Here is a 25,903-nt window from a genome sequence, read left to right as displayed (position 1 = left end):
TGTATAAAGAACCATTCAGCGTGTGGATTCAGTTTTCCAGGAGTCACATAAAGACACTGCCATGTAGGACTCCACTTACTGCATTTCCATCTGCTGTCAGGATGCCACCAGCCAGTTTGACAGTTTGGAAATCTTTTCTCTTGTCCGATAAAGAACAGAATAGAGTAATTTGCATTGCCAATTTTGAATTGAAATCAGCTGACAAGAAACCTTATTTTAAAGCTTGCTTGTTTGTCTATGTGGTAGTTACTCTCCAGTGGAAAGACTGGATCTCACTGGTTTGTACCTATTAAAACATGTTGATGTGCAACTAAAAATAACTTTAAATAAATTTGATATTATTTTCGGTCAAGCAGGAGGACAGGGTTTCACACATTCGAGCTATGATTTAACATGCAAATCAGAAACAAAATTAATTTACTATGTTATTGTTTCTGAGAAATGTGACAAGCAACTTCTTATATAGCATTAAATTCAATGAAATGCTAAACCTGAGTATTTTGAAGTGCTAAATAAAAATATTTGGAACATACTTTTCTTATCAAAATACTTTCTGATGACCTCCTGAGGTCCCTTCCTATGTGACTTATTCTGTGATTGTTATTCAGCTCCATTTCAAATGCAAAGGAAAAGTTCTTTGAGCAAAAGGGAATTGATTATTTTCTAGTTATGCTGCTCTTTTATGAGTTTAGAACTAGCAGATATTAGTCTCTAACACCTAGTTTTAATTTGGAGGGAAGTAAGCTTTCCTGCCCTTCTGCCCCTCCTCAAATCTAAATTGCTTTCGCCAATCTGAAAGAACTAGTTATTGAACTAAAACTGAAAAAAACCCCCATCCTCTCTGTCCCTTTACAAGAGGCTCCTGATGCAAAAGGTTAGTTAACTGCCCAGGATTGGATCAAACAATCAAGTAGTGCCTTTCTCTGTTTAGGGATTGACTTTCCTCAAAACTTCACTAGCAAACACATACAATTGAAGGCCGACTTTTTTTTTAAACAAGACCTATTTAAAAGAAGATTTGCTATTATGCCAGTGTATAGTGAGACATGAACTTGTGCTGATTTTATTTAATGCTGTTTCCTCTGCCCCTGGAAGGGTGAGGTGCTTTGTTATTCCTAGTTTCTGTTTACTCATAGAAAGTATTCAGAATGGTCCTCATGTGCAACTTTCTGCATCAAACTTCTCAAGTCCTTGAAAAAGGCTCTTTGTTCATTTTCTAGGCAGTTCAAATGCTCTTTGATAATGTGATATTAGTGGCATAATTATGCCCAGTCTTCAAAGAAAAATATGGATGTCCTTCTAGGTAGGAAAAATATCTACCAAAGTTGTAGATGGCAGGGAATCCACTAAGAAATATGAATGTGCGTGCATATCTATGAAGTGTACGTAGCCAGAATTGTAGTACCAAAATGCTCAATAAAAGGAATTTTGGCATGAGAGTGAAAGCTGTCTTGTAATTCTTCAGATGTCAGCAGACCGATGTTAGGCTGAGTGTGCTTTAAAAGTAATGTAACTTGTGACTCAAAAAGTTTTACCAGAAAGTGTGGTTATAATTTCTTACTGTTATGAATTGGTGCAGTGGTTGAATGTATGCATGCATTTAATTCTTCTGGGTGAGCTTGTGGTCTAGGGAATTCTGGGTTCAGTTTCTATCACTGATTTAAATTTTCCATGCTATGGTCATGAAGGAAGTTAAGCAACTCAAGTTTTCTTCATCTTTAAAGTATGGAGAATACAATGTCCTTGGTTTGTCTTGTATATTTATCTTATAAATGCTCATCATATTTAAAAGTTTGCACAATGGGACCCTGACCTCAGCAAGGGCCTGTAAATGCTGTCATCATACGTGTAACTCTAATAAAGCTTCAAATGGTGAAGTTGCCAAAGGACTAATGCTTTAGTAGTACACAAAACTCATGGTGTGGGAGGAAGAATAGAGAAGATTGCTCTCCAGTCCTTCAGAAATGCTACGTTTTTTAGTCTCCACTGTACTTCATCAAACGAGGCTTTCAAAATTGTGATGAAAATTGAAACATGCCAGATGATACAAAAATTATTCAGTTTTTGTTACAGCATTGAAAATATTAACAAGATTGTATTCCCCTGCAGTGAACAGTGGGTTTTTTTGGAAGGTCCCTTTTGCAATGCCTCTAAATAATCCCTTTCAGGATGTGCAGAGCAGCAGCTTGTATTTTTTTGTCTTTCCTCCCTGGGTTGCACGGTGCAGTGCCAGTGTACTGCATGACGCAACAGTCTTGGAAATTCTTGGAAAAGCACTTCCGTTTGCTCTAGGTAAAAATTGTGTTGGCAGCAAAACCAACTCTGCTGTTTACAAGCTGGCAGCATTCTTAAGTGAACTCCAAGAAAAGTAGTTTAATGTATGCGGTTCTGCATATCCATCCAAGATGCAGAGGTATTTGAGACTATTGGCCTGTTATTATGAGTGGTGCCTCTGGAGAAGGAATGTCTTGAGTACTTCCCCAAGTGTGGACCTCTTTTCAGTAGTTGTAGTCAGCTGGCTTAACCCAGTTGTGCTGGGTCTCCCAGTTTCTGGTTTCTACTTGTAAGTGATGGGTTTAATTGCGGTAGTGATATTCCTTAGTTCCCGAGTGAGGGAAAAAGTGATCTGAGTGCAGAGAGAGGACTATAAGCCATTATTTTCATTCTGACAATTGCTATTTTGGTGGCTAAAACAGAGAGTTGAGTATGAGAATTTGTTTGCCACTGATTTGTTGTTTGATTCTGGAACAATAATTTAATCTGTCTGAACCTCTCTATCTCTACCTGTGTAAGGGCATGATATTTTGAAGATGGGCTCAATTTCCATTAGCATTTAATGAACAGTAAATAACAGTAGTAGCCACAATTGTCTAATATTTCACCCTGCTAATTGTGCAAGAGGATTTTAAGCTGAATGCTGTACTACTAATTCAGTGTCTTGTAAGTGGAACCAAATGCAGAGAAAACTAGTACATTTGATAGTGCTGTAGTACTGGAAATCATGCTGTTATTTAAAAGCTGCACGGAGGTGTAACTAACCACAGAGGACAGTCATGGAAGGAAAATACATTTTAAGGGTCCTGCTGGAACAGTGATCACTGGAGTATGGAATTAAAATATTTGCCTATCCAGCAAAGAAAACCTTTCCACCCAAGGTTCTCAAAAAGCTTTCATAATTAGTAACCTGTGACTTAACAGTTGTGTCTCTGGCATCTTCATGTAACCTTTTCTGAGATGTTTATATGACTTTCTGAAAGCTGCACAAGGGCTGTTCCCTAAGAGAACAGAAGCCATGGCCATAGCCAGACAAACCAGCTTCCACTCCCAGTAGACGCAAATGACTGATTAAGCACTCCAGTTTCTCTCTTTCACTTGTAATAAATAAACAAAATCTCCCTCTCCCTTCCAAATTTTGAGAGCTCATATGAAATGGGACCTGGGCTACATGACGCCAGCTGTACCATTTCAGAAGACTTATCAGTAGTGTTCTACCTAATACCCAGAGCACCTAGTACCATATGCCAGAGGCTTGGGACGTTCCCCATCCGTGAACTGGTTGGACAAGAAAAGGAGAAAAGAGTCCAGGTGAGTCCGAGCAAGTTTCCATTTGTGTCTACTCTGCCATTATTCAGAATATTTGCCTATTTGTGCTTGCTTCCTCTGTGGTTACACATGGACCTGTGCTACCTCTGTGTTTGTCTAAACCAGCTTTGATTGTACCCCCACCAAAAAGCAAAAAAACCCCAAAAACCAAAACAAAAAACAAACCCCAAAGCACCCCTCCATAAGCCTTCTTGGAGCAAAAGCAAAGCACATCCGCTTTTGAGGTGGAGGGGAAGCTGCTTCATTACAATGGCTTTGACCATCAAAAGTGGTGAGTGGGAGGCTATCTGACAGCGTTAGCTCTGTAGATTGACTGGCTGGGGTCACGTTTTTGTAAGTGAGAAGGTAGCAGCTGTCCTTTCTGGCATGCAGGACGCAGCATTTCAGGGGAACTTGCCGATTTTTTTTCCATAAGAACTGCTCCATGCTGTGCCATGCTGCTGTCCCACCCCTCCCTCTCTGGTGCCTGGGGAGGGGGGAAGGGGCTGGGTGCCCATCAGGAATGCTTGCACTGGCACGGGGAAAACAAGTCTGCCTCTACTAAACTTACACATTACTGGGGACTAATCAGTCATGTTCATTGCTTTAGTTTTGTTTATGGTTCCCAGTTTTTTAAATCTTCAGAGAAGAAAGGATTGCAGCATCTTGAGTGAAGTCAGCGTAATGCCAGGGTGTGGGATTTCCATAATTCAGTCCTTGTCTTTAACAAAATGCTCGAAATTAAAGCAGCGGAGAGATAGTGTGATCATGGTGGTTTTGCAATAAAAGAAAAAAAATGAACAGTGCAAACTGGTTGTTGGTCAGATCACAGTCTTCAGGGAAAACTGTCTCTAATAGATGTCATTGTAAGGGTAATGCTGCACTTGGCACCAAAAATTAGATTTAATGCCATAAATGGAGATAAAGCACATTGCAGCTGACAATATACTTCCAGATCGTGTCCCTGGCTAAAGAGCTTGCAATGCAAGGCACAAATAGGTGCAGTATAGATAACTGACTGGGGGGGGTCAGATTCTGCAAATGCTTACTCAGGCACTTTGCTTGAACTCAGTGTGACTGCTGGAATAAGAGCTTGCACAATCCAGCCTGAGGAGTGGGGTTGGAGCCCTGTAGCTGTTGGGTAAAACAGAACTGCTTGGGGGTTTTATTTATTTTTCAAGTGCCTGATGAGGCAGGCTTTAAGTAAAAGCCCGCTTCCAACCCTGACTTGTATGCCTGTTTATTTGCTGTAATCACCTGTAACCTAGAATTGCAAAACTCCTGTGGATACACCAGTGATGTCTTTGTAAAGTTTCCCTAGCAAAAATTCAACTGGATTTTAAAAGCACATGCTTCTTTCCAAACGCTTAGCTATAAAGTTCAGTCCTGCCAGCCTGGTGGGCTGAGAACATTTCGGAAAAGGTCAGAGGGCCACATCGAATACTATGGGTCCAATTTCCCAGGCTGATTTGTTGCCTGAACTCTTTGAAGGGAGCAGAGCACCTGCAAATCCCCTTCTGGGGATTCCCTTAAAATGTGGGGAAGCCTCCAACAGGTGTGTGGAGCTGGCATGGCCTTGGCCCAAGGTGGGGAGAGGTGTGGCTGGGACACGTCTGAACCTGCACTTGGGCTGGAGCAGGGAATCAAAGAGGCTCTAAGTGGTAGCTGTTCTCAGCTCCTCTCATTCCCCTGAGCGCAGGGAAGGGATGCTAACCTTCACCAGGCAGAGTTCAGTAAGCCGTTCTCCACTTTTCTGTGGCCTGTTAGGAAGCAGGCAGTGGGCAAGGGAGTTGCAGCTGCTTTCCCCCCCCCTCTGAGAGGCAGCGGGTTGGCTGCCAGGGCAGATGCTGACTAATTGTATCAGGAAAGAAGTGGGAGGTGATAGAGCTGATTCAGATCCCTGGTTTAAAAATCCTGAGCCTGGCTGAGTGAATGCCTGATTAATGTGTTTTCTTCTCAGATTCATTTGCTTTGAGGTCACAGTTCAGAGGCTCAAGAGAAAACAGGCAAGACATTACGAGTCTCGCTGGATGTGTGTCACACGCTCACTGCCTAGGTGATCTCCATGTAAAAGGCTTTGACAAAGTGAAGTCCTGGATAGACTGTGGCACTACCGTGTCAGAGAGGGCTCTGGCTGGGATGTCTGCTTGGGTAGGAGTTTGAATCTTTCCTTTCCTTAGGAGGCAGTCTGTTGGCTGGCATTAAAAAGTTATTCCTTATGATGGGATCTTGGATCTTCTTCATAAAATCTTTCTGGCTCATTTTAAAAACTTAATGATTAAGGGCTAAACAAAGCATTTCTTTTGCTTTCATTGGAAAGAGTGTAAGCACTTCATCTGAGTAGGAAAGAAAAGCACGATTATTCATATGAAGTCAGTCTCTACAGTGAATGACTGAACAAAAAAAGCCCAACTGGAAGAGCACATCAATTCTACTGAGGGCAACAGACTTTTTAATTCTATTCATCCCCAGAAGTCTTAGAGAAAAATATGTTTTCTCCCTCCTGCTTTAGAATGTATTTGCTCTTTAAGTACAAGTCAGCACAGTAATCCTGTTTCATGTTAACCGCTATGAAATATGGTGTGAACTTTTTAGCCTTATAGTGGCAGGAAATGGGATTTAAGAATTTTTTCCTTGAGCACAGAAGAGTTTAGGAGCAGGATTTAAAAAAAAATTCCTTACAATCCTCTCTCAGAGTCTATTTCCATAGACTAATCTTTCAATTCATCTCATTTGTCTATTATGCAATTTGGTGTATGATTTTAAATGCAAGTTGACACTTCAGATCCCTGTGCTGGCTTCAACTCTTAGTCCATAGTGTCAGCTTATTTCAATTTATGCTTTGGTTGTCTAACCTGTTGGATTCTTTGCTTCCTCCAGAATCCTCAGCTGTGCGCATACTTGCTTTTTCCAACCATTTCTACATATCTGCTGTATCACTGTAATCTCTTCATTCTCTGGGCTGTGCCTATTCTTATCTGTCTTCTCTGTCTCTTTCCACACAAAGTTTGCACTGTGTTTTGGGCTGTCCTTCATAAATGTAACAGTAATTTCTTCACTGTAAGCTACTCCAGAACTTCAGAGAGTCACCAAATAGTCTAGGATTACATCCATTCAAGTGTTGGTGTAGCATCTGTTTGTGCATGAAGACTCTCTTTAGAGTAAGATCTGTGTTTCAAAACCCTCTGCAAACTTCCTTCCTATTATAATACTTGAAGGCCACTTGGCGACGTTTTTTTTTTCCTGACTTGTATGAAACTGATATTCCAGTAAATAAAAAAGTATTATTGCAGATGCTTTTAGGGACAGGGAAAATAAGGAACATCTACTGTGACTTGCAGGAAAACCTTCTGGCTGTTCTACTGACGATGTCGTTCTGCTTCCCTCAGTGTACTTTTTAATGTTTGATTAATACTTCTGGAACAGAAGAGTCATATGATAAAGTTCTAAGGAATATTCCAAAACAGACAAACTTGAATGTGTTGCTGCTTTGTCTTGCTAGATACTAGTGGTTATATTGAAGCCTCTGGTTGTACAATTCCCACTTGTTCTTGACCTCAAACCTCCAGCCTATGTCAAAGTCTTGCTTTTCAGAACTGCATGCTCATGCATGGAGAGAAGCATTAGATAGTCTCATTCCCTGCCATGGACAGTCTTGAGCCTTCTCATTAAATTGATCACTATTTATTATACACACACACATATATGCACTCTTTCTCTAATTTAAATATATATGAATAATACCTGACATGATCGTTCCTGTGTGGAATAACTGAAGTTAGTTACGCTTGGCGTTTTACAACAGGAAAAAATGGGGTTTGGTACTTAGTGCTGAATAGCAGAGGCCAACTCATCAAGTTTTTCCATTGCAAAAATGCTATGTCTGAATTTCTTAAATAGTGTGTGTCTGTAATAGGCCCAGAGACATGATAGCACACGTGGAGCACATGAAGGGGAAGACACAGGACATGAATTTTTCTGCAGGTTTTAACAAAGCCAGAATCTTCTGTGCCCTCTCTGCTCTGCCACACAGAACAGAAGCCTCAGGGGGTTTGTTTCTAAAGTCATCTGAGAGCTGCCAGCACAAAATGAAAGCCCCAAGGGTTTCTCCAGTCATTGAAGGGGCATCCACAGCCTATAAATGTGAAAATGCAACTGAGCTGCACTTTGAAAGTGAGAGGACAGTGGCCTGGCACTGCCACTGGGGAGTCACTGAACAGTCAAGACTGACAGAATGTGGAACTCGTGAACTTTTGCTTAAACAAGTCATTTGTTTAACCAGGATGTGACTGACTGTATGCTGGTGGCTCTTGGGCCCCACATCCCAAATGTTCCTCTACCACCTTCCCTGTGTCTGTGCATAAGTCAGCTCCCCTTTGGGAGGGGAAGGACACTTGATGTGGCACAAAGCCTGCTGGAAAATCCCAAAGTCATACTTCATTTCAGACCTGGGCATGTGGGATGCCTGGCTCTAACAAGTAACGCGAGTTTTCCTCTGCTGTCTTTTAAGAGGGAGTGCCCACCTCTGTGTCTGGAGGCAAGGGTCTGCGTGCCCTGCGTGAGGAACAGCATGAGTCTGCTCCCGTTTTTGGCTCCTTTCCCCAGAGGCCTCAGCATGCAGCTCACCCTGAGTGAGTGGGGCAGAAAGTGCTGCAGGAGGGAGCTGGAGGGCAGCACGGGCAATGCAGGGGTTCTTGCTCCAGCCCTTGGCTATCTGAATCCCCGGCAGGCAGAGCTGCTGCGTGGCCACCGTCACAGACAGTTGCACCTGATGTGTGGGAGTTACTTGGCACCTTGTGGATGTAGTTTCCCATTGATTTTTGGTGGAATTGATTTATAGACCTATTTAATGGAATTGATTCTTTTTACAACTTTTTTCCCCTCTTAAAGACCAATTGTTTTTCTTGAGTGATGGCTACAAGTTTGTGTTTATGTATTAATATGCTCATGCACCCGCAGTCCCAACTGTGTTCTTTCTACTCGCACTGCAAAAGAAAGTCTCAATCTCAAATGCCATCTTAAATTTTAATATTATATTTGATGTATGACTTGGAATAAATTAAACGTGCTAGAACTTGCAAGATGAAATCCTAGTGGTGGGTATAACCACAAAGCAGTGTTCTATTAAGCCAAGGACTGTCGAGAATGTCTGTTGTGGTTGTGTCTGGGTTATGAGTGGCTCCCTTTGGTTTAGTGTAGGTGGATATTTTTATTCTGCCTGGCTCATGAACAAGGGGATGAAAATTCAGAATTTACCTACAAGAAGTGTAAGACTCTGCTGAGTTTTCCTTTACAAGCCCATAGGTAAGAACCACATTTTTACCCTAAACCCAATATTTTGATTGTACTTAATGTCCTTCATTGATTGCCACTCCAAAGTGGCTTGTGTTAAGAAAATATGGTATTCTGTACCTGGAGGAATATTATGAGAAACTGTGAATATCATAACTCTCTGTTATTGTTGTGCACTTTGCAGGTCAGTTTTGTCAGTAAGTTTAACTTGCAAATTTGTGTTGTGGTTTTGGGCTTCTTTATTTTTTCCTTCCTTTCTGTCTGTCTTCTTTCATGAGGCACCAAAATAAATTTGGGCAGGATCCTAGGTCAGGGTGGGACTCCTGAGCAGATATTATGCCACCCAAATTTCCAGATCAGAGAGACTTAAACATGTGTGCTGAGGGCTTAGGACCTAGCTAACAACTGCCTGTCAGGATGCAATGAAATAAATAACCTCTGAAATAGCCAGCACCCAAGTTATACAAGGTATTAGTAATCCAAAAGTATCTCCTTGAATGGCAATGTGAAACAAAAAGGACATCAACAATCACAGTTGTGATCCCTGTGTGAAATTTAGCTACGCAATTTGGCAGCTGTATGTAGTACTAACTGGAGCTTCCAAGTGGTGGTCTGATGTAGCCCTAAGCATAGTACATTTGGGTAATCTAGTTATCACCACAGAAGTGACAGAGATAGAGTCAGCACTAGTCAACATCCTATTTGAATAGAAAAGCTCTCAACTTCATGACTGCTTATCAAAACTTCCACCCTTGGCCAGCTATAATCTGTAGCCATCTAAAAACTGTTGAGAATCCAGCAGGGCCCCCTGCTGTGCATTTAACTTATATTGTGAGTTTAACAGGATGGCCAAGAATAATATCATTAGTATGCTGAATGTGCAACTGCTGAAGAAGTGGGTTGTACATGTGAACAAAGCTTAGCAGGAAAACTGTAGATGGTACGTGCATGATGCACAGCAGATAATAGCAGTTTATCTGGTTGACTTATATCTATAACTCTAAATCCCACATACCATTAATTCTGGAAAAGAGCTCCAAATGTAAGCAAATTGCTCTGACCCAGATTTTAAACTGGTAAAGGAACTTGAATTCACATGCAAGACAATATAGGACCTTTTGCAAAACATGGTATTCAAATGTGGCTTGCTTAGAGAGGCTTCCAACAACAATCAACTTTCACCATGTGTCCCAGAAGACAGCGAAGAGTTTATTCAACATCTTAGTGATCCTAAATGGCAGTCTTTGAGAGGGAAAACTGTATCATTACTTTGCAAATTAAACCTGCAGCAGCTGAATTATACTGTAGTTTTACAGAGGTGTTTTATATACCACAGCCACATTGTAAACTAGATTTTCTTTGCTTGGAATTATACTAGTGATTTGTAGCCTGTCTCTGACAGATGTGTATGTGTCTCTAACCATCACATGCCCTAAGCAATTATGCGGAGTTAACAAAACCTAGAGAAGGCAACTGCTCTTATCTGTCTTGCCCCATGCCAAGTCTTTGCCTTCCAGTCTCTGCTGGGAAATAGTAGAAATTCCAGGCATTCTTTGGAAGGGAGAGGGTTAAGTTTAAAGAGAAGGGTATCTTGTCTTTCACCACTACTGGGGTGGAAAGATTTTAACTGTGCCTGCTCCCTAGAGGTGCTTGGTTATGGGTGTGACGATACGGCCTTGGCATGTCCTTGTGGGATTGGTTGGACATTAAGGATCTGTGCTGCCAAGGTTCTTCCTTGTCATATGGACCAATTCTGGCATTGTGAGTCTCAGGACATCAGAAAAAGCATTTACATGAGAATTGGAGATTTCATAGTTGGTGTTATGCAAATTGGTCTACAGCAAAGTCTTTATATAAAAGCATTGTTTGGCTTAGGGACTGTAGAGTCCTAAGGCTGTCACTGGGTGCTGTACAAGCACACTCTCTTCCCTGAAGAATGTCACAGTCTAAACGGACAGTATAGGCAAAAGATGAGAAAGGAAGCAGAGAAAGGAAGAGATGCATTATTCAGCCAAAGTGGTGTGGCAGATGGAGAGAACTAGGAGGACAACCTAAATTCCTTCAGTTCCAGTTTACTTTGCTACCAGAACAGACTACTGTTATTACAGCACTCTTTTTTGCATCCTTACTCTTCCAACTAAATTAACTTTCCTTGCCTCAAGGACTGACTAAGTCCCTGTGCAGTCTTCTGGTGTATTTTAACTATTCCAGAGAACTGGAACAACAAGCACACAAACAAGTTATTGCGCACTGACTGATGATTGCTTACTCTCTCTATGTGAGGTTTTAGCTCATGGCAGTGAAAGGTAAGCAGCTAGAACAGCTTTGTGCCCAGGACAAAGCCAGCCACACAAGCAGAAGTTGCTTCTGGATTTGCACAGCTACACTACTTGCTAGTTCTGGAGATGCCTACCTTCTGTTTTGGACTCTGGGTTCCTGGTGCTGTGCACAAGCAGGTCCAAGGTCAGGCAGTGCTAATGCCACCTCAGTCTGCCCTAGCTCCATTTTGAGCATGCATGTGCATCTTACCCAGACTGGATCTGAGTTGGAGGCAGCTCTCCCACTAAGTCATAATGGTCTAAGTTGTTCTTGACTGTATAACTTACAAAGAGCAACAAATAAGTCTGACCAGACTAAGGCTGACCTCTGGCCACCTACTCTTAGAACACAGAATGGACCCCATTTTTATGAGTCTCCTTGAGACAAAGTGTCGGTAAGAGGAAACAAATGCAACTTCTTACTGCCCTGTACTCTGCCCTGGCTCTATAGGGTGATTTTATCAGAAAGCTCCTGTTGGTTGCCCACTCTAATCTTGCTAGTGTTTTCAATTCCTTGCCAGACTCCTGCCTTACTAAGAGTTCAAGGGATTGCATTTCTGTAGTGCTTGGACTCAGAAAGCTACGAGATGGAAACAAATATTCCTGCTCCAGAGGATGGTAAACAGGACCAAACAGTTACTTACTCTTTGTGTGTTGCCTTGGTAAATTTAAAGACTTCCGTGTATTAAATGATGCAATAGCAAATTCCTTACAAAAAATAAAATGCCTGTAATCAGATAATGGTTGCTCTGGTGCTAGCGGTAACATGGCATTGAATATCTCTTGGTTTGGCTTCCACAGTTCAGGGGTGAGGGGAACTGGAATGGTGTTTACTGAGCCAATAAACTTCTCACTAAACATAATTCATGGGCTCTAGCTGGCTAATAACCAGGACCTCAATGCTCTAACAGTTGGCCCCATACATTTTAAAACAAAGCTTTATTTGAAGTGAAAACTTTAAGAAAAATAAACTTTAGGATTTAGTGGCCTCTAATATTATCCACCTCCACAGACCATGAGAGATCTCATGACTAGAGAGTGCATTTTAAAATATTTCTATTGCAGTCTCTTTGACCAATGCTAAAAGACTGCTTGCTCCAGAGATTGCCTCAGCATCATTTTTTGTTTGTTGTTTTCAAACTTACAGGAATCCATACACTCACTTCTTTTAAAATAGCACTGTGCAGGGATTTCTTTCCCTGTTTATGTTTAAAAGGAGTATCTGCTGACCATTTGAGTGCTCTAGGCAATCAGCATTTCGTCAGTTATAAGAATGAGGTGAAGAGCTGAAACAAGGCTTACTCTCTTTAAGATGGCATTTCAAAAATTATTTCCATAACCTTTCTTACAGTCCTAGTTTTTCTCTGGAGAGATCTTCATCCGAACAGGTTTATTTAAACACTTGCTAGATTATGTAGCAGGATTTCCCTTCCTCTCCTCATGAATGAAGACCTGTGCTTCTGCAGGTTCACTCAAGGAGCGCTCCTCCTTGGAGCACTACAGGACTTAAGATTTGGATTGGTTTCAGATCCCCATCATTTCCCTGTGTGTAGAAGAGTATTCTTGTCTTCCGTGTTTGTTTAGTTTCTCATGAATGAAATTTAAATTCTTAAAGAATCCCTAGCAATTCTCAGAGGGGTGTGGGTGAGTAGTGGCTCTGCTCTCTAGTACATGTATCATTTGTACTGGGAGCAAAGTAGTTAATTTTTAAGGACTGGGAATCAATTAATTTAGATTTCTGCTAATGGTTTTACCTTCTCTGGGAGACCTTGCCACTTTGTGCTTTAGCTTCTTCCTTGGACGGATGAAGAAACAACGCCTGCCTGCCTCCTGTCAGATGCTTTGAAGCCTGTAGATGAAAGATACCATATGAATGCAAAGTACTTGCCAGTTAATGTCAGCAAGTCATTTTGCTTGTACCTTGATGGAAAAAGCTTTATTGTAGGCTTACAATGAATGGATCTGCATATGCACCAGTAGTTCTTTCCCTTTTACTTAAGTCTTTTGGAGAATTATATTGACTACCTCTCAGAAAGATAGAGGGAGGTTAAATAACAAGCAATAAAAGATTATCAGAGGAAATTTCTTGTCATGCGATACCTTAAAGATAATACTTAGTAATATTTTGAAAAGGAAAGAAAATAACGACTATGCACCCAGTCACAAGGAGTTCCTGCTAAATACTATCTCATTCTCTATATCTCAGGGATTATTTTCTGATGCAGAGCTAAGCCTAGTTCCATCAATGCATGGAGAAGTTCTATTATTATACACTGATTTGATAAGACAATATAATTAGTGTCTTGGTCCACTGATGCAGACCTCTACTGTCCAAAACCAACATTAGGTTATTAAATCAATTCTCGTATTTGTTACAGTAGTAAGTTAAAATAGCATTATTTAGATATCGCTTGTCTAAACTTAGATAAGTCATTCAACTATATCTGTGTTTGCTTATCCACATTCTTCTTCTGCTTTTAAAAAAACAGCATAAATTCATTAGGTAGGTGTAGGCTTTGGATTTCCTGGCTTTTATTGTCTGGTGTGGCAAGGTCTTCCCTGTTGGCTATTTGTGTCTTGTCTGTGTGGCTGTGCCTCCCCTGCAGCAGATGGGCAGTAAGGAAATGAGGGCTCCAGTGGATAAATGCAGCAGCAGCTGTTTTCAAGAAGGGTATCCATGAAGCAGGTCACAAGTGAGATAGTGTTTGGGCAGCTAATCTGGACAGATATCTACTAGCAATTTCTGCTGACACACAGATTGGGAGACCTGGAATTGAAGGCTAAACTGGCACAGAGCCAAAGTCAACAGAGAGAAGAATTTTTAGGTAGAAAGGCAGGTCTAAGCTTCCCCAGACTACAGTTGTCTTGGGGAGCTTGGGAGCCTTCTGGCTCCAGAGAAGGAAGAAAGAAAGAGGCCTTGCCAAATGCCCACTTCAAGTATAAACGCTATCCCAAGCCCCTAGTGCACAGGCTGATACAGATATTTACTATTCTGCTGGAAGTGGGTTGACTTAAAGGTTGCAGAGAATTGGTTTTGTAGGTAAACATTGATGTGTTTTGTTGGGTTTTTTTTTAGCTCTAGAGGCACAGATCCTATAGGACAATGACTGATTTAGCCTGATGCTGAGGGACCCTCGTGTCTAGTAAGATCTGGCGGTTTTTTTACATATTGCATTTTGTATTAACTCGGGCTGCAGACCACAATTCTGCTCTGTCTCCTGGTTTTGTAACACATTTACTTGCATGGGAACATCCGGCTTCTTGCATGTGTGAGGACTTCCAGGGTGAGAGCCGAGCCCTGCTCAGCTTTGTTCCTGAATTCTGCAGTGGAACACAGGACACACTGAGAATGCAAAGGGCCAAGCTGTGCTGCTGTGTGCTCCTGGTGTGCTGCTGGCATGACTGTGCAGGGCCAGACGGAGAGGGAAGGCTATTTAACGGGGCCATGTGTTATTGGAACTTGCCATCTAACATTCCTCACTTTCCCCAGTGTGTTCTCCCCCTCCCAGGGTGGAATGCAGTAATTGCCATACCAGAAAGAAGCCATGATCTGTCTGTCTAGTCTGGCATCCTTTCTCCAAGAGAGGCAAACACCAGATGCTTAAGGGAAAGGTACAAGAACTCCTAAAACAAACAACTATGGAATAACTTGCCCATAGAGGAAGTTAAGTGGTTGGTTTATGCCCTAAGGCAAGAGAGTTTCTAGCCTTTACATGAGTGTTTGGTGTAGCTGGGTATTCTCCATCATACACAATATACTTAAGCCATTCTTGCTGACTCGGTGCCTCTTTAAATTGGGGACCAAAGAACCCCACAGGTCAGCTGTACCACTGCACATTGTGTTTGAGTGTCCTCAGTCTCAAACTTTTGGAGGGACAGGGATAGCAAGGTGTGATATTACTCTGTAGTGTGTTGCTGATGTCATTGCCTGTAGACCAGCAATCACTCTGGGCAGCTGTCATTCACATCTGTTTATTTTGTTTGCTAGTTTTGATTGTCTGCTAGCTTTTTTTGATTGCCTGTTGTCAGCAGCCCCTGTGTCTTGTGCTAAAGGCATAAACTGCGTTTGCCTGTGTGCTTTTTCTGTAGTGCTCAGTTTTGCATACCTCTATCCTCTGCTCTCACTCCCTTCTACCTCTGCCTGTACAGAAGTCTTTCTACGCTGTACTCGGTTTCGGGCTGTGTGTCGTGTCTTCTCTGGGTGTTAGGGCTGATGAGTATACTAGATGTTCATGGTCTTTCAGTAGCTCTTCCTGGAGAGGATCCTGAAAGACTGTGTTCCAGGTGGTATTAGCAAATGACAGGATTTACTCTGTTCAGGAAAGTGTGAGCTGAGCTCTTCCCTACTCCTCCCTTCTAAACACAAGAGCAGGAGAGTTGGCTCCATTGGTGCTCAATCAAAGCCACCAGTAAGGGACCACTGAACCTCTATTGTGAGTCAAGATAAGAACTACCATCCAGTTCCCTCCCTCCTGGTGTTCTCCAGTGGCTAAATCTTTCATCACAAGCTGCACATAGGAACAGCGTGTCCTGATGCATAGGAACAGTGCTGGTAACTGGTGTGAAATAGCCTCCAGCAACTGAAAGCAAGAGGCAAAGAGGCCTGCCTAGAAATGAGAAAGACCTCAAGCGATAGCTTCATTCTCTGGTGCTGATGTGGAAGTCAATATTATGCAGGACCTGTGTTCACCTCAGGGATGAGGAAGGGAAGAGTGCTTTTTTAATTATGTATTGCTAATTCTTTCCCAACCAGCCAGCCTGGGATTTCCTTGCATTCTGAGGCAATGCTTTCATCTGTCTCCTGTTTAACAATCTCGACTTGCTTGAGAAGTTGGTTTTCCTTCTTGTGGAAGACTGCATTGGAGCCAGAGTGTTGTTTACTTAATATCGATAATAAAAATTCTTTACCCTTCTTTTCCTTCCTCTCCTACTCAAAAAGGGGTGGCATGGAAAGTAGCATGTATTCTGTGGGGGAAGATCTTTTGGGGTCAGTTAGTTAGTAACCACAGTTACCAGACTGCTCTCACTTCAAGCAGGTGGTCAGTCTCCCTTGTGCTAGCTGGACTTCTATAGTCCATAGTTCTGATTTGCTGCAAGCTCTCCCAGCAGTTCTAGGTAAACTGAAGCGGAGAAGTTAAGTCTGTTTTCCTAAATGGCAGCTAGACATTTACCATTACTTGCTATTTCTCCTCTGTGAAATGGTTTTTGCTGAAAAAAATGTATCTGTACAACTAGCTGAGTTGTGGTGCTGTATGGCCCTCGATGAAGCTGTGAGAGGTCTGTACAGCTTAGACAAACTGGAAACACCCCCAGTTGCATACAAACAGCACAACAATCTCACTTCTAAAACTTGAGAACTGTCCTCTCTGGTAGGTGGTCAGATCAGTAGCTCATGGAAATGGTGGAGGCTACATCTAGATCCAGGTCCATAAGCAGACTGTTGCACAGCTGTGGCTGGGGTCTGGTGTATGTCTTTTCTGTATGTGAAGTAATGCCATGAATGTTTATTATGTGCTGTTGTCTTTTCCCATTTTTTATGATATCAAGGTCCTTTTTCCTTCTGATATTTTCATTCTTGAACAACACATATACTCTGGCAGATTGAAAAAAAGGCAAATGCAGAGCCAGAGGCAGGGTTTTTTTTAATGCAGCCTGAGATTTGGAGGCATGGATAATTAGAAAAATTGAATTTATAATTTTAGTTAAAATTAAACTCCAGCATAGCACGTAACTTCATCCTTTGTTGAACCCACTAATCTCTGCATGGGCACTCTTAGAATTAAAATGCTCTTAATTCAGTAAAATGAGATAAACCAAATTAAAGTTCTTTTTAATACTGAATGAGTGTGTTTGTATAGAGATATAATGTGGTTTAGCTAATTCACTTTAAATTCACAACTTTAGTTAATCTGAATTAAGTTTCCCAAGTCCTGCGTGTAAAGACCTCTTTATTTAGCAAAAGCTGCTCTTGTGGAAAGAGCAATGGACTCAGCCCTATCCTGAGGCATTCTGGCGTACAGCTAGCTTTTTCAGAGAGAGAGTTTCTGGGCATTAGCAAATTGTCTACCACATCCTTTTCTTCTCCTCCCAGAACGCCTCTGTGCCACCTCCTAATATTGAGGTTTCTTACCCATTACTCTGAGTACTTGCTCTGTTTTTATTTGTGGTGCAGCTGAGGAAACAATATTTCAGCAACTTGCATCATTTCAGAACAAGGAAAGGCAAACTAATCCTAAATCCAGCCCTGAACATATCCTTTGATTTAAAAGGCCTGTTCAGTGGATGTTCACTGCCCAAGCCAGATACGGAGCAGGAAGCAGCATGTGGGATCTCTCTATAATAGCAAAGTTTTATGCAATAAAACTTGACTTGTACTGCATTTGGATGGGAAAGCCAAACCATTAGCACAACTATCTTTTTGGGTCAGAACTTGAGCTCTGAGATTTGCTTCTGGAAATACATGCTTTTCTGCTTGGAAATGATCTTGTGGTCATGTTACACTTTTCTTATGAAAGGAGAAACTGGTCACATGGGTCAAGTGTAACCATTTAGGACAAACACGGCTTAATGAAACTTGCTGCTTACTGCAAGGAGTGCTGGACCATGTGAACTTTGACTGCAAGTTTCACCCAGTTCTGTTTATTGGCCTGTTTTCTGACTCTTGCCCTAATGGGAAATTGTTCATAGAATTGTTGTGTTGTCTCACGGGCTGCTGGTTTTGCCAGAAGATCAACTGGGGAGCCTCACTTGGCGTCCTCTAAAATTTTTCGGTTGGAATTTCCAGTACATTGATCATGGATGTTATGAATAATGGGTAGGAGATAACCAAGCAAAAATTATTTTCTTTCACTCCAACTTTGAGTTGGAGACAAGCACGGGAGAGGTGGTTTTCTATGGATCAGTTGATTAATTCATGTTCCTTCCACCTGGCAAATTCATGCCTGACATGCTGAAGTCTCCAGAAGCCCTGAAAGCGTCATGCATTGTGCATGTGTACTATAAATAAACTTTTAAAAACATAATTTAAAAACACCTCTGGCAAAGCACATGCTTAACTGAAACTCGCCTGGTGAAGATTGACTCAGGGGTGTAGGATGGAGATGGGGAAAGATCAAGTGGGAGGAAATAAATGGAACCTGCTGTCAGAGAAAAGCCACTTGTTTGTAATTTTCAGGCTGTCCGAGCTCTTGGCATGTCAGCTTTGGGAGATCCCTAATGACTTTCTGGATATTTGCCCTTGGCATGCATGTGTGTGCATGAACTGAGAATTCAAATATTAACAAAGCTGCATGAACAGGTTTAGTCAACCTACTAGAAAAGGATCAGATGTCTTGGAATTATGGTTGATTCTCCAATTCTAGGAATCCAAATAGCTCCTGCTGACAGTCTCCAATCAATTAGACAGAATAATTTCAACAAGTCCTCTTAATGAATTTTCATGTGTTCAACCTGCAATTTAGATAGCCACATCCCTTTATTTTAAATGGACAATACTTTTAATCTGCACAGAACCAGAGGCTGTTTGGGGAGATGGAGCTCTCTTAGGGTAAATTCCCCTGCTAGTATCTGTGTAGGTATATAATCTGCACTGCTGCTGTCTCAAAGCAGGGCTGGCTTACTTGCTTGCTTGTTTTTTAAAGATGTACGAAAACACGATGTATCTTTGAGCAGGAAACATAAGTCTTCTACACCAAGGCCTCTTTAGATTGGCCGCTAAGGGGTTAAACACATTGACCAGTTCTGAGGAAGCCTGTTCCAAGGAAGGCATTGACTGGAATAAGGTTTTGCTGCAGACACAGGCTGATGTGCTTGCAGCAAAGATTGCAGGCTTATCAGTAAAGATAAACATGCAAGGGCTTCCAAAACCGTGTGTCTCTGCCACTTGTTTGGGATCCTTTTTCAGAGACCAAGAGAAAATACAAGATCTTCTCCAAGATAGATGCTACTTCGAAGAGGGCAGCCAGCAGACTTGGTAGAAACAGAGACCATGTATTACTATGTGGTTTGGAACAGGTACAGGAGATATTAGTTTACCTGGTTCAAAATAGTACTTGAGACCTTGCAGTATCATGTGGGGTTGGCTCTTTCCACTCAATCATCAGTCTTTTGCTTACTGTCCAAACGCTGGACAATGCTGGGTTTTGTTGTCCTCAGTTACTTGCCATAGCTAATTTCTGCATGTGGCTTTCTGCTGCCATGCAATCTCCAGTCTTTACTACTCATTTGTTTGCCATTTCCCACAAATACTTTGAATGTTATTTTATTTTAATCCTGGTGCTGAGAGGAGGGGAATGGAGATAATGTTTCTTTAAAAGAATGGAATAAAAATGCACAGGATCAGCTATAGAATTTCTGGGCACAGAATAGACCTCTCGAGTTGCCTGCAAAAACAGTCACAATGATAACATTAGGTATAATTATGGTGTAGCCTTATAAAGAATACATTTGTCTTTATTTCTCTCCCTGCTTGTATCACCAAGCACTGCAAAGCAGGAGATGCAGAAATCAAGCACCTGGCTTCTTGAAGTCAAATTTCAAAAGTCTGCATTGAAAAATGCAGAAATTATTCCAGATGGGTTAGGCCTGGCACTTTCTTTCTGTCTAGGAAAGTCTGTGCCATTCTGAAATCTCAGCCTGGGTCCCTCTGTTTTGCCACCGAGTCTGATTGACACCTACATGTGCGTGGCTCTTTTATACAGGGGTGGACTTAAGTTTGAAAATCCGGACATTTTTGGACTGTGACAACAGTTGGTATGGTGTTTCAATCTGTATTTTAGTTTTTAAAAATTATACTGATTATTTTAAAAGGGAGTGTAGCAACTTATTGCAAAAATCAGGGAGGAGAACAGTTTATAAAAACAATTTAAAAGATTCTCTCAGTGGAGTGAGTCTTTGTGGAAAAAGGGACTTGTACAATTTAAAAAAATTCTCTTAAACTTGCAATGTGATAGATAAAGCTAGTTCTGAGAATGTGAAAATGTGGGCTCCATGTGCTAAAGCTATTTGAAAAGAGGTGTGAGTGAAGGGGCTGAGGTTGGTGTGAACATCAGACTTCCTGCCTTCTGCACTTTCTGTGTCGCAGCTGTAGCACGTTCGTAGTGTGGCACTTCTTTTAAAAGGGACTCTGAACTAACCCAGCCTTTCAGGAAAAGGCTAGCTGCAGCCAGAAATTCTAGCCCATCGCAGGATGACAAGAGGAAGAGCTTTGTTACTAGCTTGTGTTTGATCTTAGCTGCTTTTTCTTCTGCTCTCAGTAGCATGCTAATGATACCTGTGGGAGGTGAAAAATGGGTGAATTCCTGCTAGGGTGCGGACAAGTTCGCAGTTTAGTTCTTGTCCTCTCCTTCCCCCCTGGTAAAAATTTTGGGGGCTGTCCCATATACATAAAAAGGAACTTTTTCATAGAATAATTTTCTGTCTTACATCTGGTGAGGACTCTGAATCAGAAAGGCAGTAAGCAGTTGACTCAGTTTGTTTTGTCTTCTCTCCCCCTTTCTTATGTTTAAAATTATGAGTATTTATGGGAAATGACTGGCTTGAAAGTCTAGGACAAGTCTGAGCTGCCCATAAGCCATTCCTTTGCTACAGTTCAGTTTTGCTTTGTTTATTTTAAAGTTTAAAGCTGAGATGCCAAGTGCATCCTGAACTTCCATTCTGTTTCAAATGCCAGAGTTGCCAGTTTCACTTTTCTTAAATGTGATTCTCTACATATTACCCCACTCTCGGTATCAGTGAATCCAGCAAGGGTGGGTAAGCTGCACCCTGGGTCAGAAAAACAGGGTGATGGTAAAAGAGAAGGGTGCCAAACCTGGAGGCAAATATGCCCCAGTTTCTGCTGCTGCCCAGGGAGAGGGTCTGCAAGTCTGCGATAAGGAATGGAAAGACACCAAACGGGATGGGTGGGCCCCCAAAGGCGGCGATCTGGATGCCAAAATATCTTGCTCAGGCTTTGCAAGGAGCAGTGTGCAAGTGCTTCAGAGGGAGGGCTAGCTGTGGTTTGTGGTTTAGGGAGCTGACAGAAATAGTCTCTGGACCCTTTTTTACGGGTCTGCAAAGCAGTGTTCTGCCCGGGGAACCGGAGCCTGTCCTCCTTGGTGTAATCCTGTCTTGCTTAGCAGGTTTGAGGCTGTGCTCAGAGCAAGCAGTCATGGCTGTCTGTCAGAAAGGCTCCTAGCTTAAGAAGTGGGGTTTAGCATCCTACATAGTTTATGCTATGTTAGAGTTAGATTAGGACGGACATGTCTGTAATTAAACACTTGGGTTTGGGTTTCTGTTTTTAAACTATAGTTGTAAACTAGCAGTAAGTACTGTGGCAGGCAACCTGTGACAATGTTTCTGTGCTCAAGAACTGTGTGGGCTAGGCTATTTTTTTCTTCTTTCAGTAAGTGAACTGTGTAACTTTTTTGTGGACAGAAAATACAGAATGGCATGTTGACCTTCATTGCTGATCAAACTTCAGTTGCACCCAGATATAACTGATAGCAGGTCTTACCTGGATTTACTTTCTCACAATGCACGTAGCTGGTCACATGGAAGGGAAGTGAAATACATCAATAATATATACAGCACAAATGCCTGGATGGAATAAGAAGAAACAAAGTGTGTCAGAGGGGAAAATGCACTGCAAATCTTTCAAATTCAATATGAAAACATTTCCATAGTCCAAATGCTTCATTCTACATGAAAGGCTGATGCTGAACCTGATAAAAGTCATCCAGATGGAGAGAGATTGCTACGTGGTACTGAAATACTAGCATGCCTACTGACCAGTACTGTGCTCCTCATACCTGGTAAAGCATTGGTTACACTAATCTCCCAGTCTGCTCCCCTTCCAATTGAGAGTTCTTTTACAGGGATGACCAGAGGGAATCTTAGTGATACTACAAAGAAACCTGTTTGCTTAAGAGGGCATATGTACATCTTTTAACAATCTGGTTGTGTACCTCCTTTGTGGGACAATTCCTGACCTTATACAGAGAGGGACAAGTGCTAATTAACTTAATTCTGGGAACAGGAGGTGGTATGACCTTTTCCAAAGTGATTCGTTTGGGCTAGAGTTTACAGAGAGGTATTTGCTAGGACTGATTCCTGGGTTTGCTATAAAAACATTATTCATAGAGAGGTGTAAAATTCCCTTGTGTGGCCAGGGGAAGAAATTAATCTCCCATTCCTCCAGTTTGGGTTCATGGTTCCTTGCCTAAGCATTGTTGGCACTGTGGCCAGATTTATGTTATTTAGTATCAAAACACAGTTAAGCTTCCTGTCTTATCTTTTAGCACTGAACACAGCATGCAGATTCAAGTTCTTAGACTATTGTTTTGGCCACCACTCACCGTATGTTGAGAACATCCCGTCTTTTATTGGCATCCCAGGAGGAAATTAATTTCAGGGGCATTTTTTTTTTTCCTAGCTACCAAGATGTTGTCTGTCCTGAGCATCTTCCAAATTTCTCCCTCTTTTGCCAAAGAAGTGGTAAGGATTCTTAATGCTATCTCTTTGCTGTACTCCCTCCGAGCAGCTCAAGGGACACAATTACAACCACCCCGAGTGTGCCTATGCCATTTGATTTTTGTTCTTGCTACCAGCACTAAGCAATCAGTCCCAGTTGCCCCACTGTAGACAAAACCAGAGGCAGCTACAGCACTGCAGAAAGCAGAGCTTATAGAGACGTGCCTGAAGTGAGCAGGACAGAGGGCCATTGGTCTGACTCTGCTGAGGAAACGCAATGCAGCCCCCATGAAGGAGCCAAGTCACTGATGACTCCCTGGCTGGCCACGTGTCAGGCTCACAAAGCGTCTCGGAAGCCCTGGCTGCCAGGAAGTGGGCAGAAAGCTGGCCATGGGGCCCTACAGCTTGAGAGAGGCAAGAGGGCAGCTGATGAGACTGAATTTTCCTCAGGGAAAGAAAAATCTTTGGTCCCTGCTGCCTGTTGTCTTCTAGTGTTTTTTAAAAAAACCCAGCAAAGCAACTCTTCCTCATTCCCCACCACCACCCCCAACCACAAAAAAGCACAGGTTTGCTGGACCCTAAGAGAAACAAATGTAAGCACCTCTTTGGAAAACACTCTTGAGGCCTGCGGCCATCCCGCATTCCTGAGGAGGCTGTGAGAGCCTCCTCCCCAGCGTGCCTGCCTGGCAGGGCAGCCGGCCCCGGGGCTCTGAGGCCACGCTGTCACACTGCCCCGCTCACTGCACCAACACACCCACCCGGTGCTGCGATCTGGGGCTCGGACCTCTCAAGCCTGTCTGTAGCCACGTTTTGTGCTGCTCGTGCTTGAAGCAGCATCTTTACCATGCAGTGTTTTCTGCCACAACTCCATGTCTGGAGTGTTGCCAGACTGATCTATGAAATTGTGAAGCAAACAGCTGCCACGTCCTCATCCCACTTCTTGTCACAGCATTGCCGGTAGAGCAGGAAGTTTTTTGGTAATGTAACTAGGTAAGGGGTATTTATTTAGATGAGAATTAAGTGAAAATCCAGTTGGTTTGACCCATTGGGTTTCCCCCAGTCGGTTTGACCCCTATTTACAAAGCTCTAGTAATGCATGTATGTAGAAGAAAGATCTACATGAGTGAAAATGTGCCCTGCTAATATTAAAAGGTACACTGTGGAATTTTGCCTAAGGATAAAATGTAATTTTAATTGAAAGCTGCTGTAACTTGATAGGCAATATCCACAACAGTCTTGAGGATCTACGTTAAAATATAGTTAAACACAGAGGCAACTCCCACCACTCTGCCTCTTAGAGCTACATGCCCTCTTTGATCCATCCATGGTGCTTATGATTCCTAAGAGACATGCATACTGCCAGTAGTCAGAGCTCATTAATATTTATATGACACCTTCCATCTGAAGATGTGCGCTTTCTGATTATTAAACAATTTCACAAAACCCTAAAATTTAGCTCCATTTTATAGCTTACAAAACTGAGACCCAGAACATTTGTGTGTCCTTGCATGAGACAGAATGGGGAAGCTTGCATGCATGGACTCCTATTATGGCATATGTCTTTATTTTTCCTTCTCCAGTAACTTTTGAACCACATTTCTTTATCTTTCCTTCTCCAGTAACTTTTGAAAATGCAGCACAGGTTTCCTTTGGCAATAAGATGCACTATGGTCCTTTACTACCAAGGCAATACTGAGAAGGTGACTGAAGGGAACCTACTCTTTCACTGCGGTTCTTCATAGAGCATTTGCTTGCTTTTTAGAAAGCCTTTTTAAAAATACAATCTGGAAATGGCTTGTCAGTCCTGTAGAAAAGACCCTGAATGAATCTTTACTTGAACGTGTTAAACCTTTCCCTAGCATGCTGTATTTTAGTTCCTGTGTAAGTGTAGACAGAAAGGATGGTGGGTTATAATCCACACCAGAAGTGGGCTCTCTCCGTCCTTCCTGGTGCATATGGAATGAAGGAGCTTGGCTGAGCGTGAGACTGATAACGGGAGGGAGGGCTTGCCATGCGATTAGACCAGTTCACTGTAAACACCTAAGTTGCACAAGTGGCTCAAACTTTGATCTTTTTGTTGTGGAAAAGAAATCTGAGACTGTGAAACCTGCCCTCAGTCACAAACAAGGAGGTGGACATTACTCAAACTCAACTGTGGAAATGTAAATACAGATACATGTGATCAAAATGGAAAAAGCACTTCTTTCTTCCCCATCCCCTGCTCCCTGGCGTGCAGTCTGCTTTTACCGGGGGTTCCTATTCTGACTTGCCTAGCTCTGTTTGTGAGTGCCGGCCCCAGTCCCACACCTGAAACGCCCAAATCCAAATGCTCCTGAGTGCTGTCTGGGATAAGGTTTAAGCCACAGGTGCAATTAAGCTTTTAAGTGGTAAGCCTATTTGGTTAGGGGCACACCTAGAGCCTGCAACAAGCTCAGAGAAAAACGATCAGTCTTTCAAACTGACAGGTGGTTCCTGAAATACTGCTGGAAGGGTTAAGAAGACGCTACAACATTCGTAATTCTCCTGGTATTTATTGTAACAACTCTCTGAACAAGTTCTCTGTGGATGTATCTGGCTGCCCTAGTGAGGTGGGACTTGATTTTAATTACAAATCTGGTAATGGATTATCAAAATGATGGTGATACTGAGGCCCTGGGCACACTTTTCTTAGTTCTCTCTTCTTTTCCTCCCACCCCCTCCTTCCCAAATCTGCCTGAGCAAACACTGGAGCAAAAGGAGAAGTTTCACAAGAGTCTAGGCTGTTAGCCTGTGGTCTCTTTTTCCTATTGGCATCTGGAGCTTTGGTTAGATTTTTAGAGGAAAAATGTCATAGCAGGTTGTCCAGTAAAATGTTGGTGAATATTTTAAGATGCAAATGTTCATAGACACTCAGTGAGCATATAAAAAATGCTGGATGTGAGACTTCAGTGATTCCTTGACGCTCTGATTTCTTTGCGTTGTGTTGTACCTTTGCTTTTATAACCATTAGGACAGCATCAGAGACCTTCGCTTTGCATAGCCTTGAGTTCTTGGGCAAGGATTTAAAAGTGGAACATTAAGACGTGTTAGTGAACATGTCCTAATTAGTCTCTACCTTGGCTACTACATGCTCAAAGGCTGTGAGCCTCACCTACAGTGTGCCTATCAAACGCCTTCAACAACGTAGCATTTTATCCCAGTCTAGGCAAAGTCTTAAGGGTTGCATTTTCTAGTCAACGAATCACTCCTTTTAGTGGGAAAACTGCTTTCCTTCAGGATTGTTT

General features: G+C 42.2%; 1 protein-coding gene across 3 annotated transcripts in view; it reads left to right on the top strand.

Annotated features, from left to right (window-relative positions):
• Nucleotides 1–25,903, top strand: part of HIC2 (HIC ZBTB transcriptional repressor 2) — an 82,806-nt gene that overhangs the window by 6,114 nt on the left and 50,789 nt on the right. The window lies entirely within an intron of this gene.

Source organism: Grus americana, chromosome 16, assembly GCF_028858705.1.
Source record: "Grus americana isolate bGruAme1 chromosome 16, bGruAme1.mat, whole genome shotgun sequence".
Taxonomy (NCBI): domain Eukaryota; kingdom Metazoa; phylum Chordata; class Aves; order Gruiformes; family Gruidae; genus Grus; species Grus americana.
The sequence above is the reverse complement of the archived record's forward strand: the minus strand, read 5'-3'. Positions and strand labels throughout refer to the sequence as shown.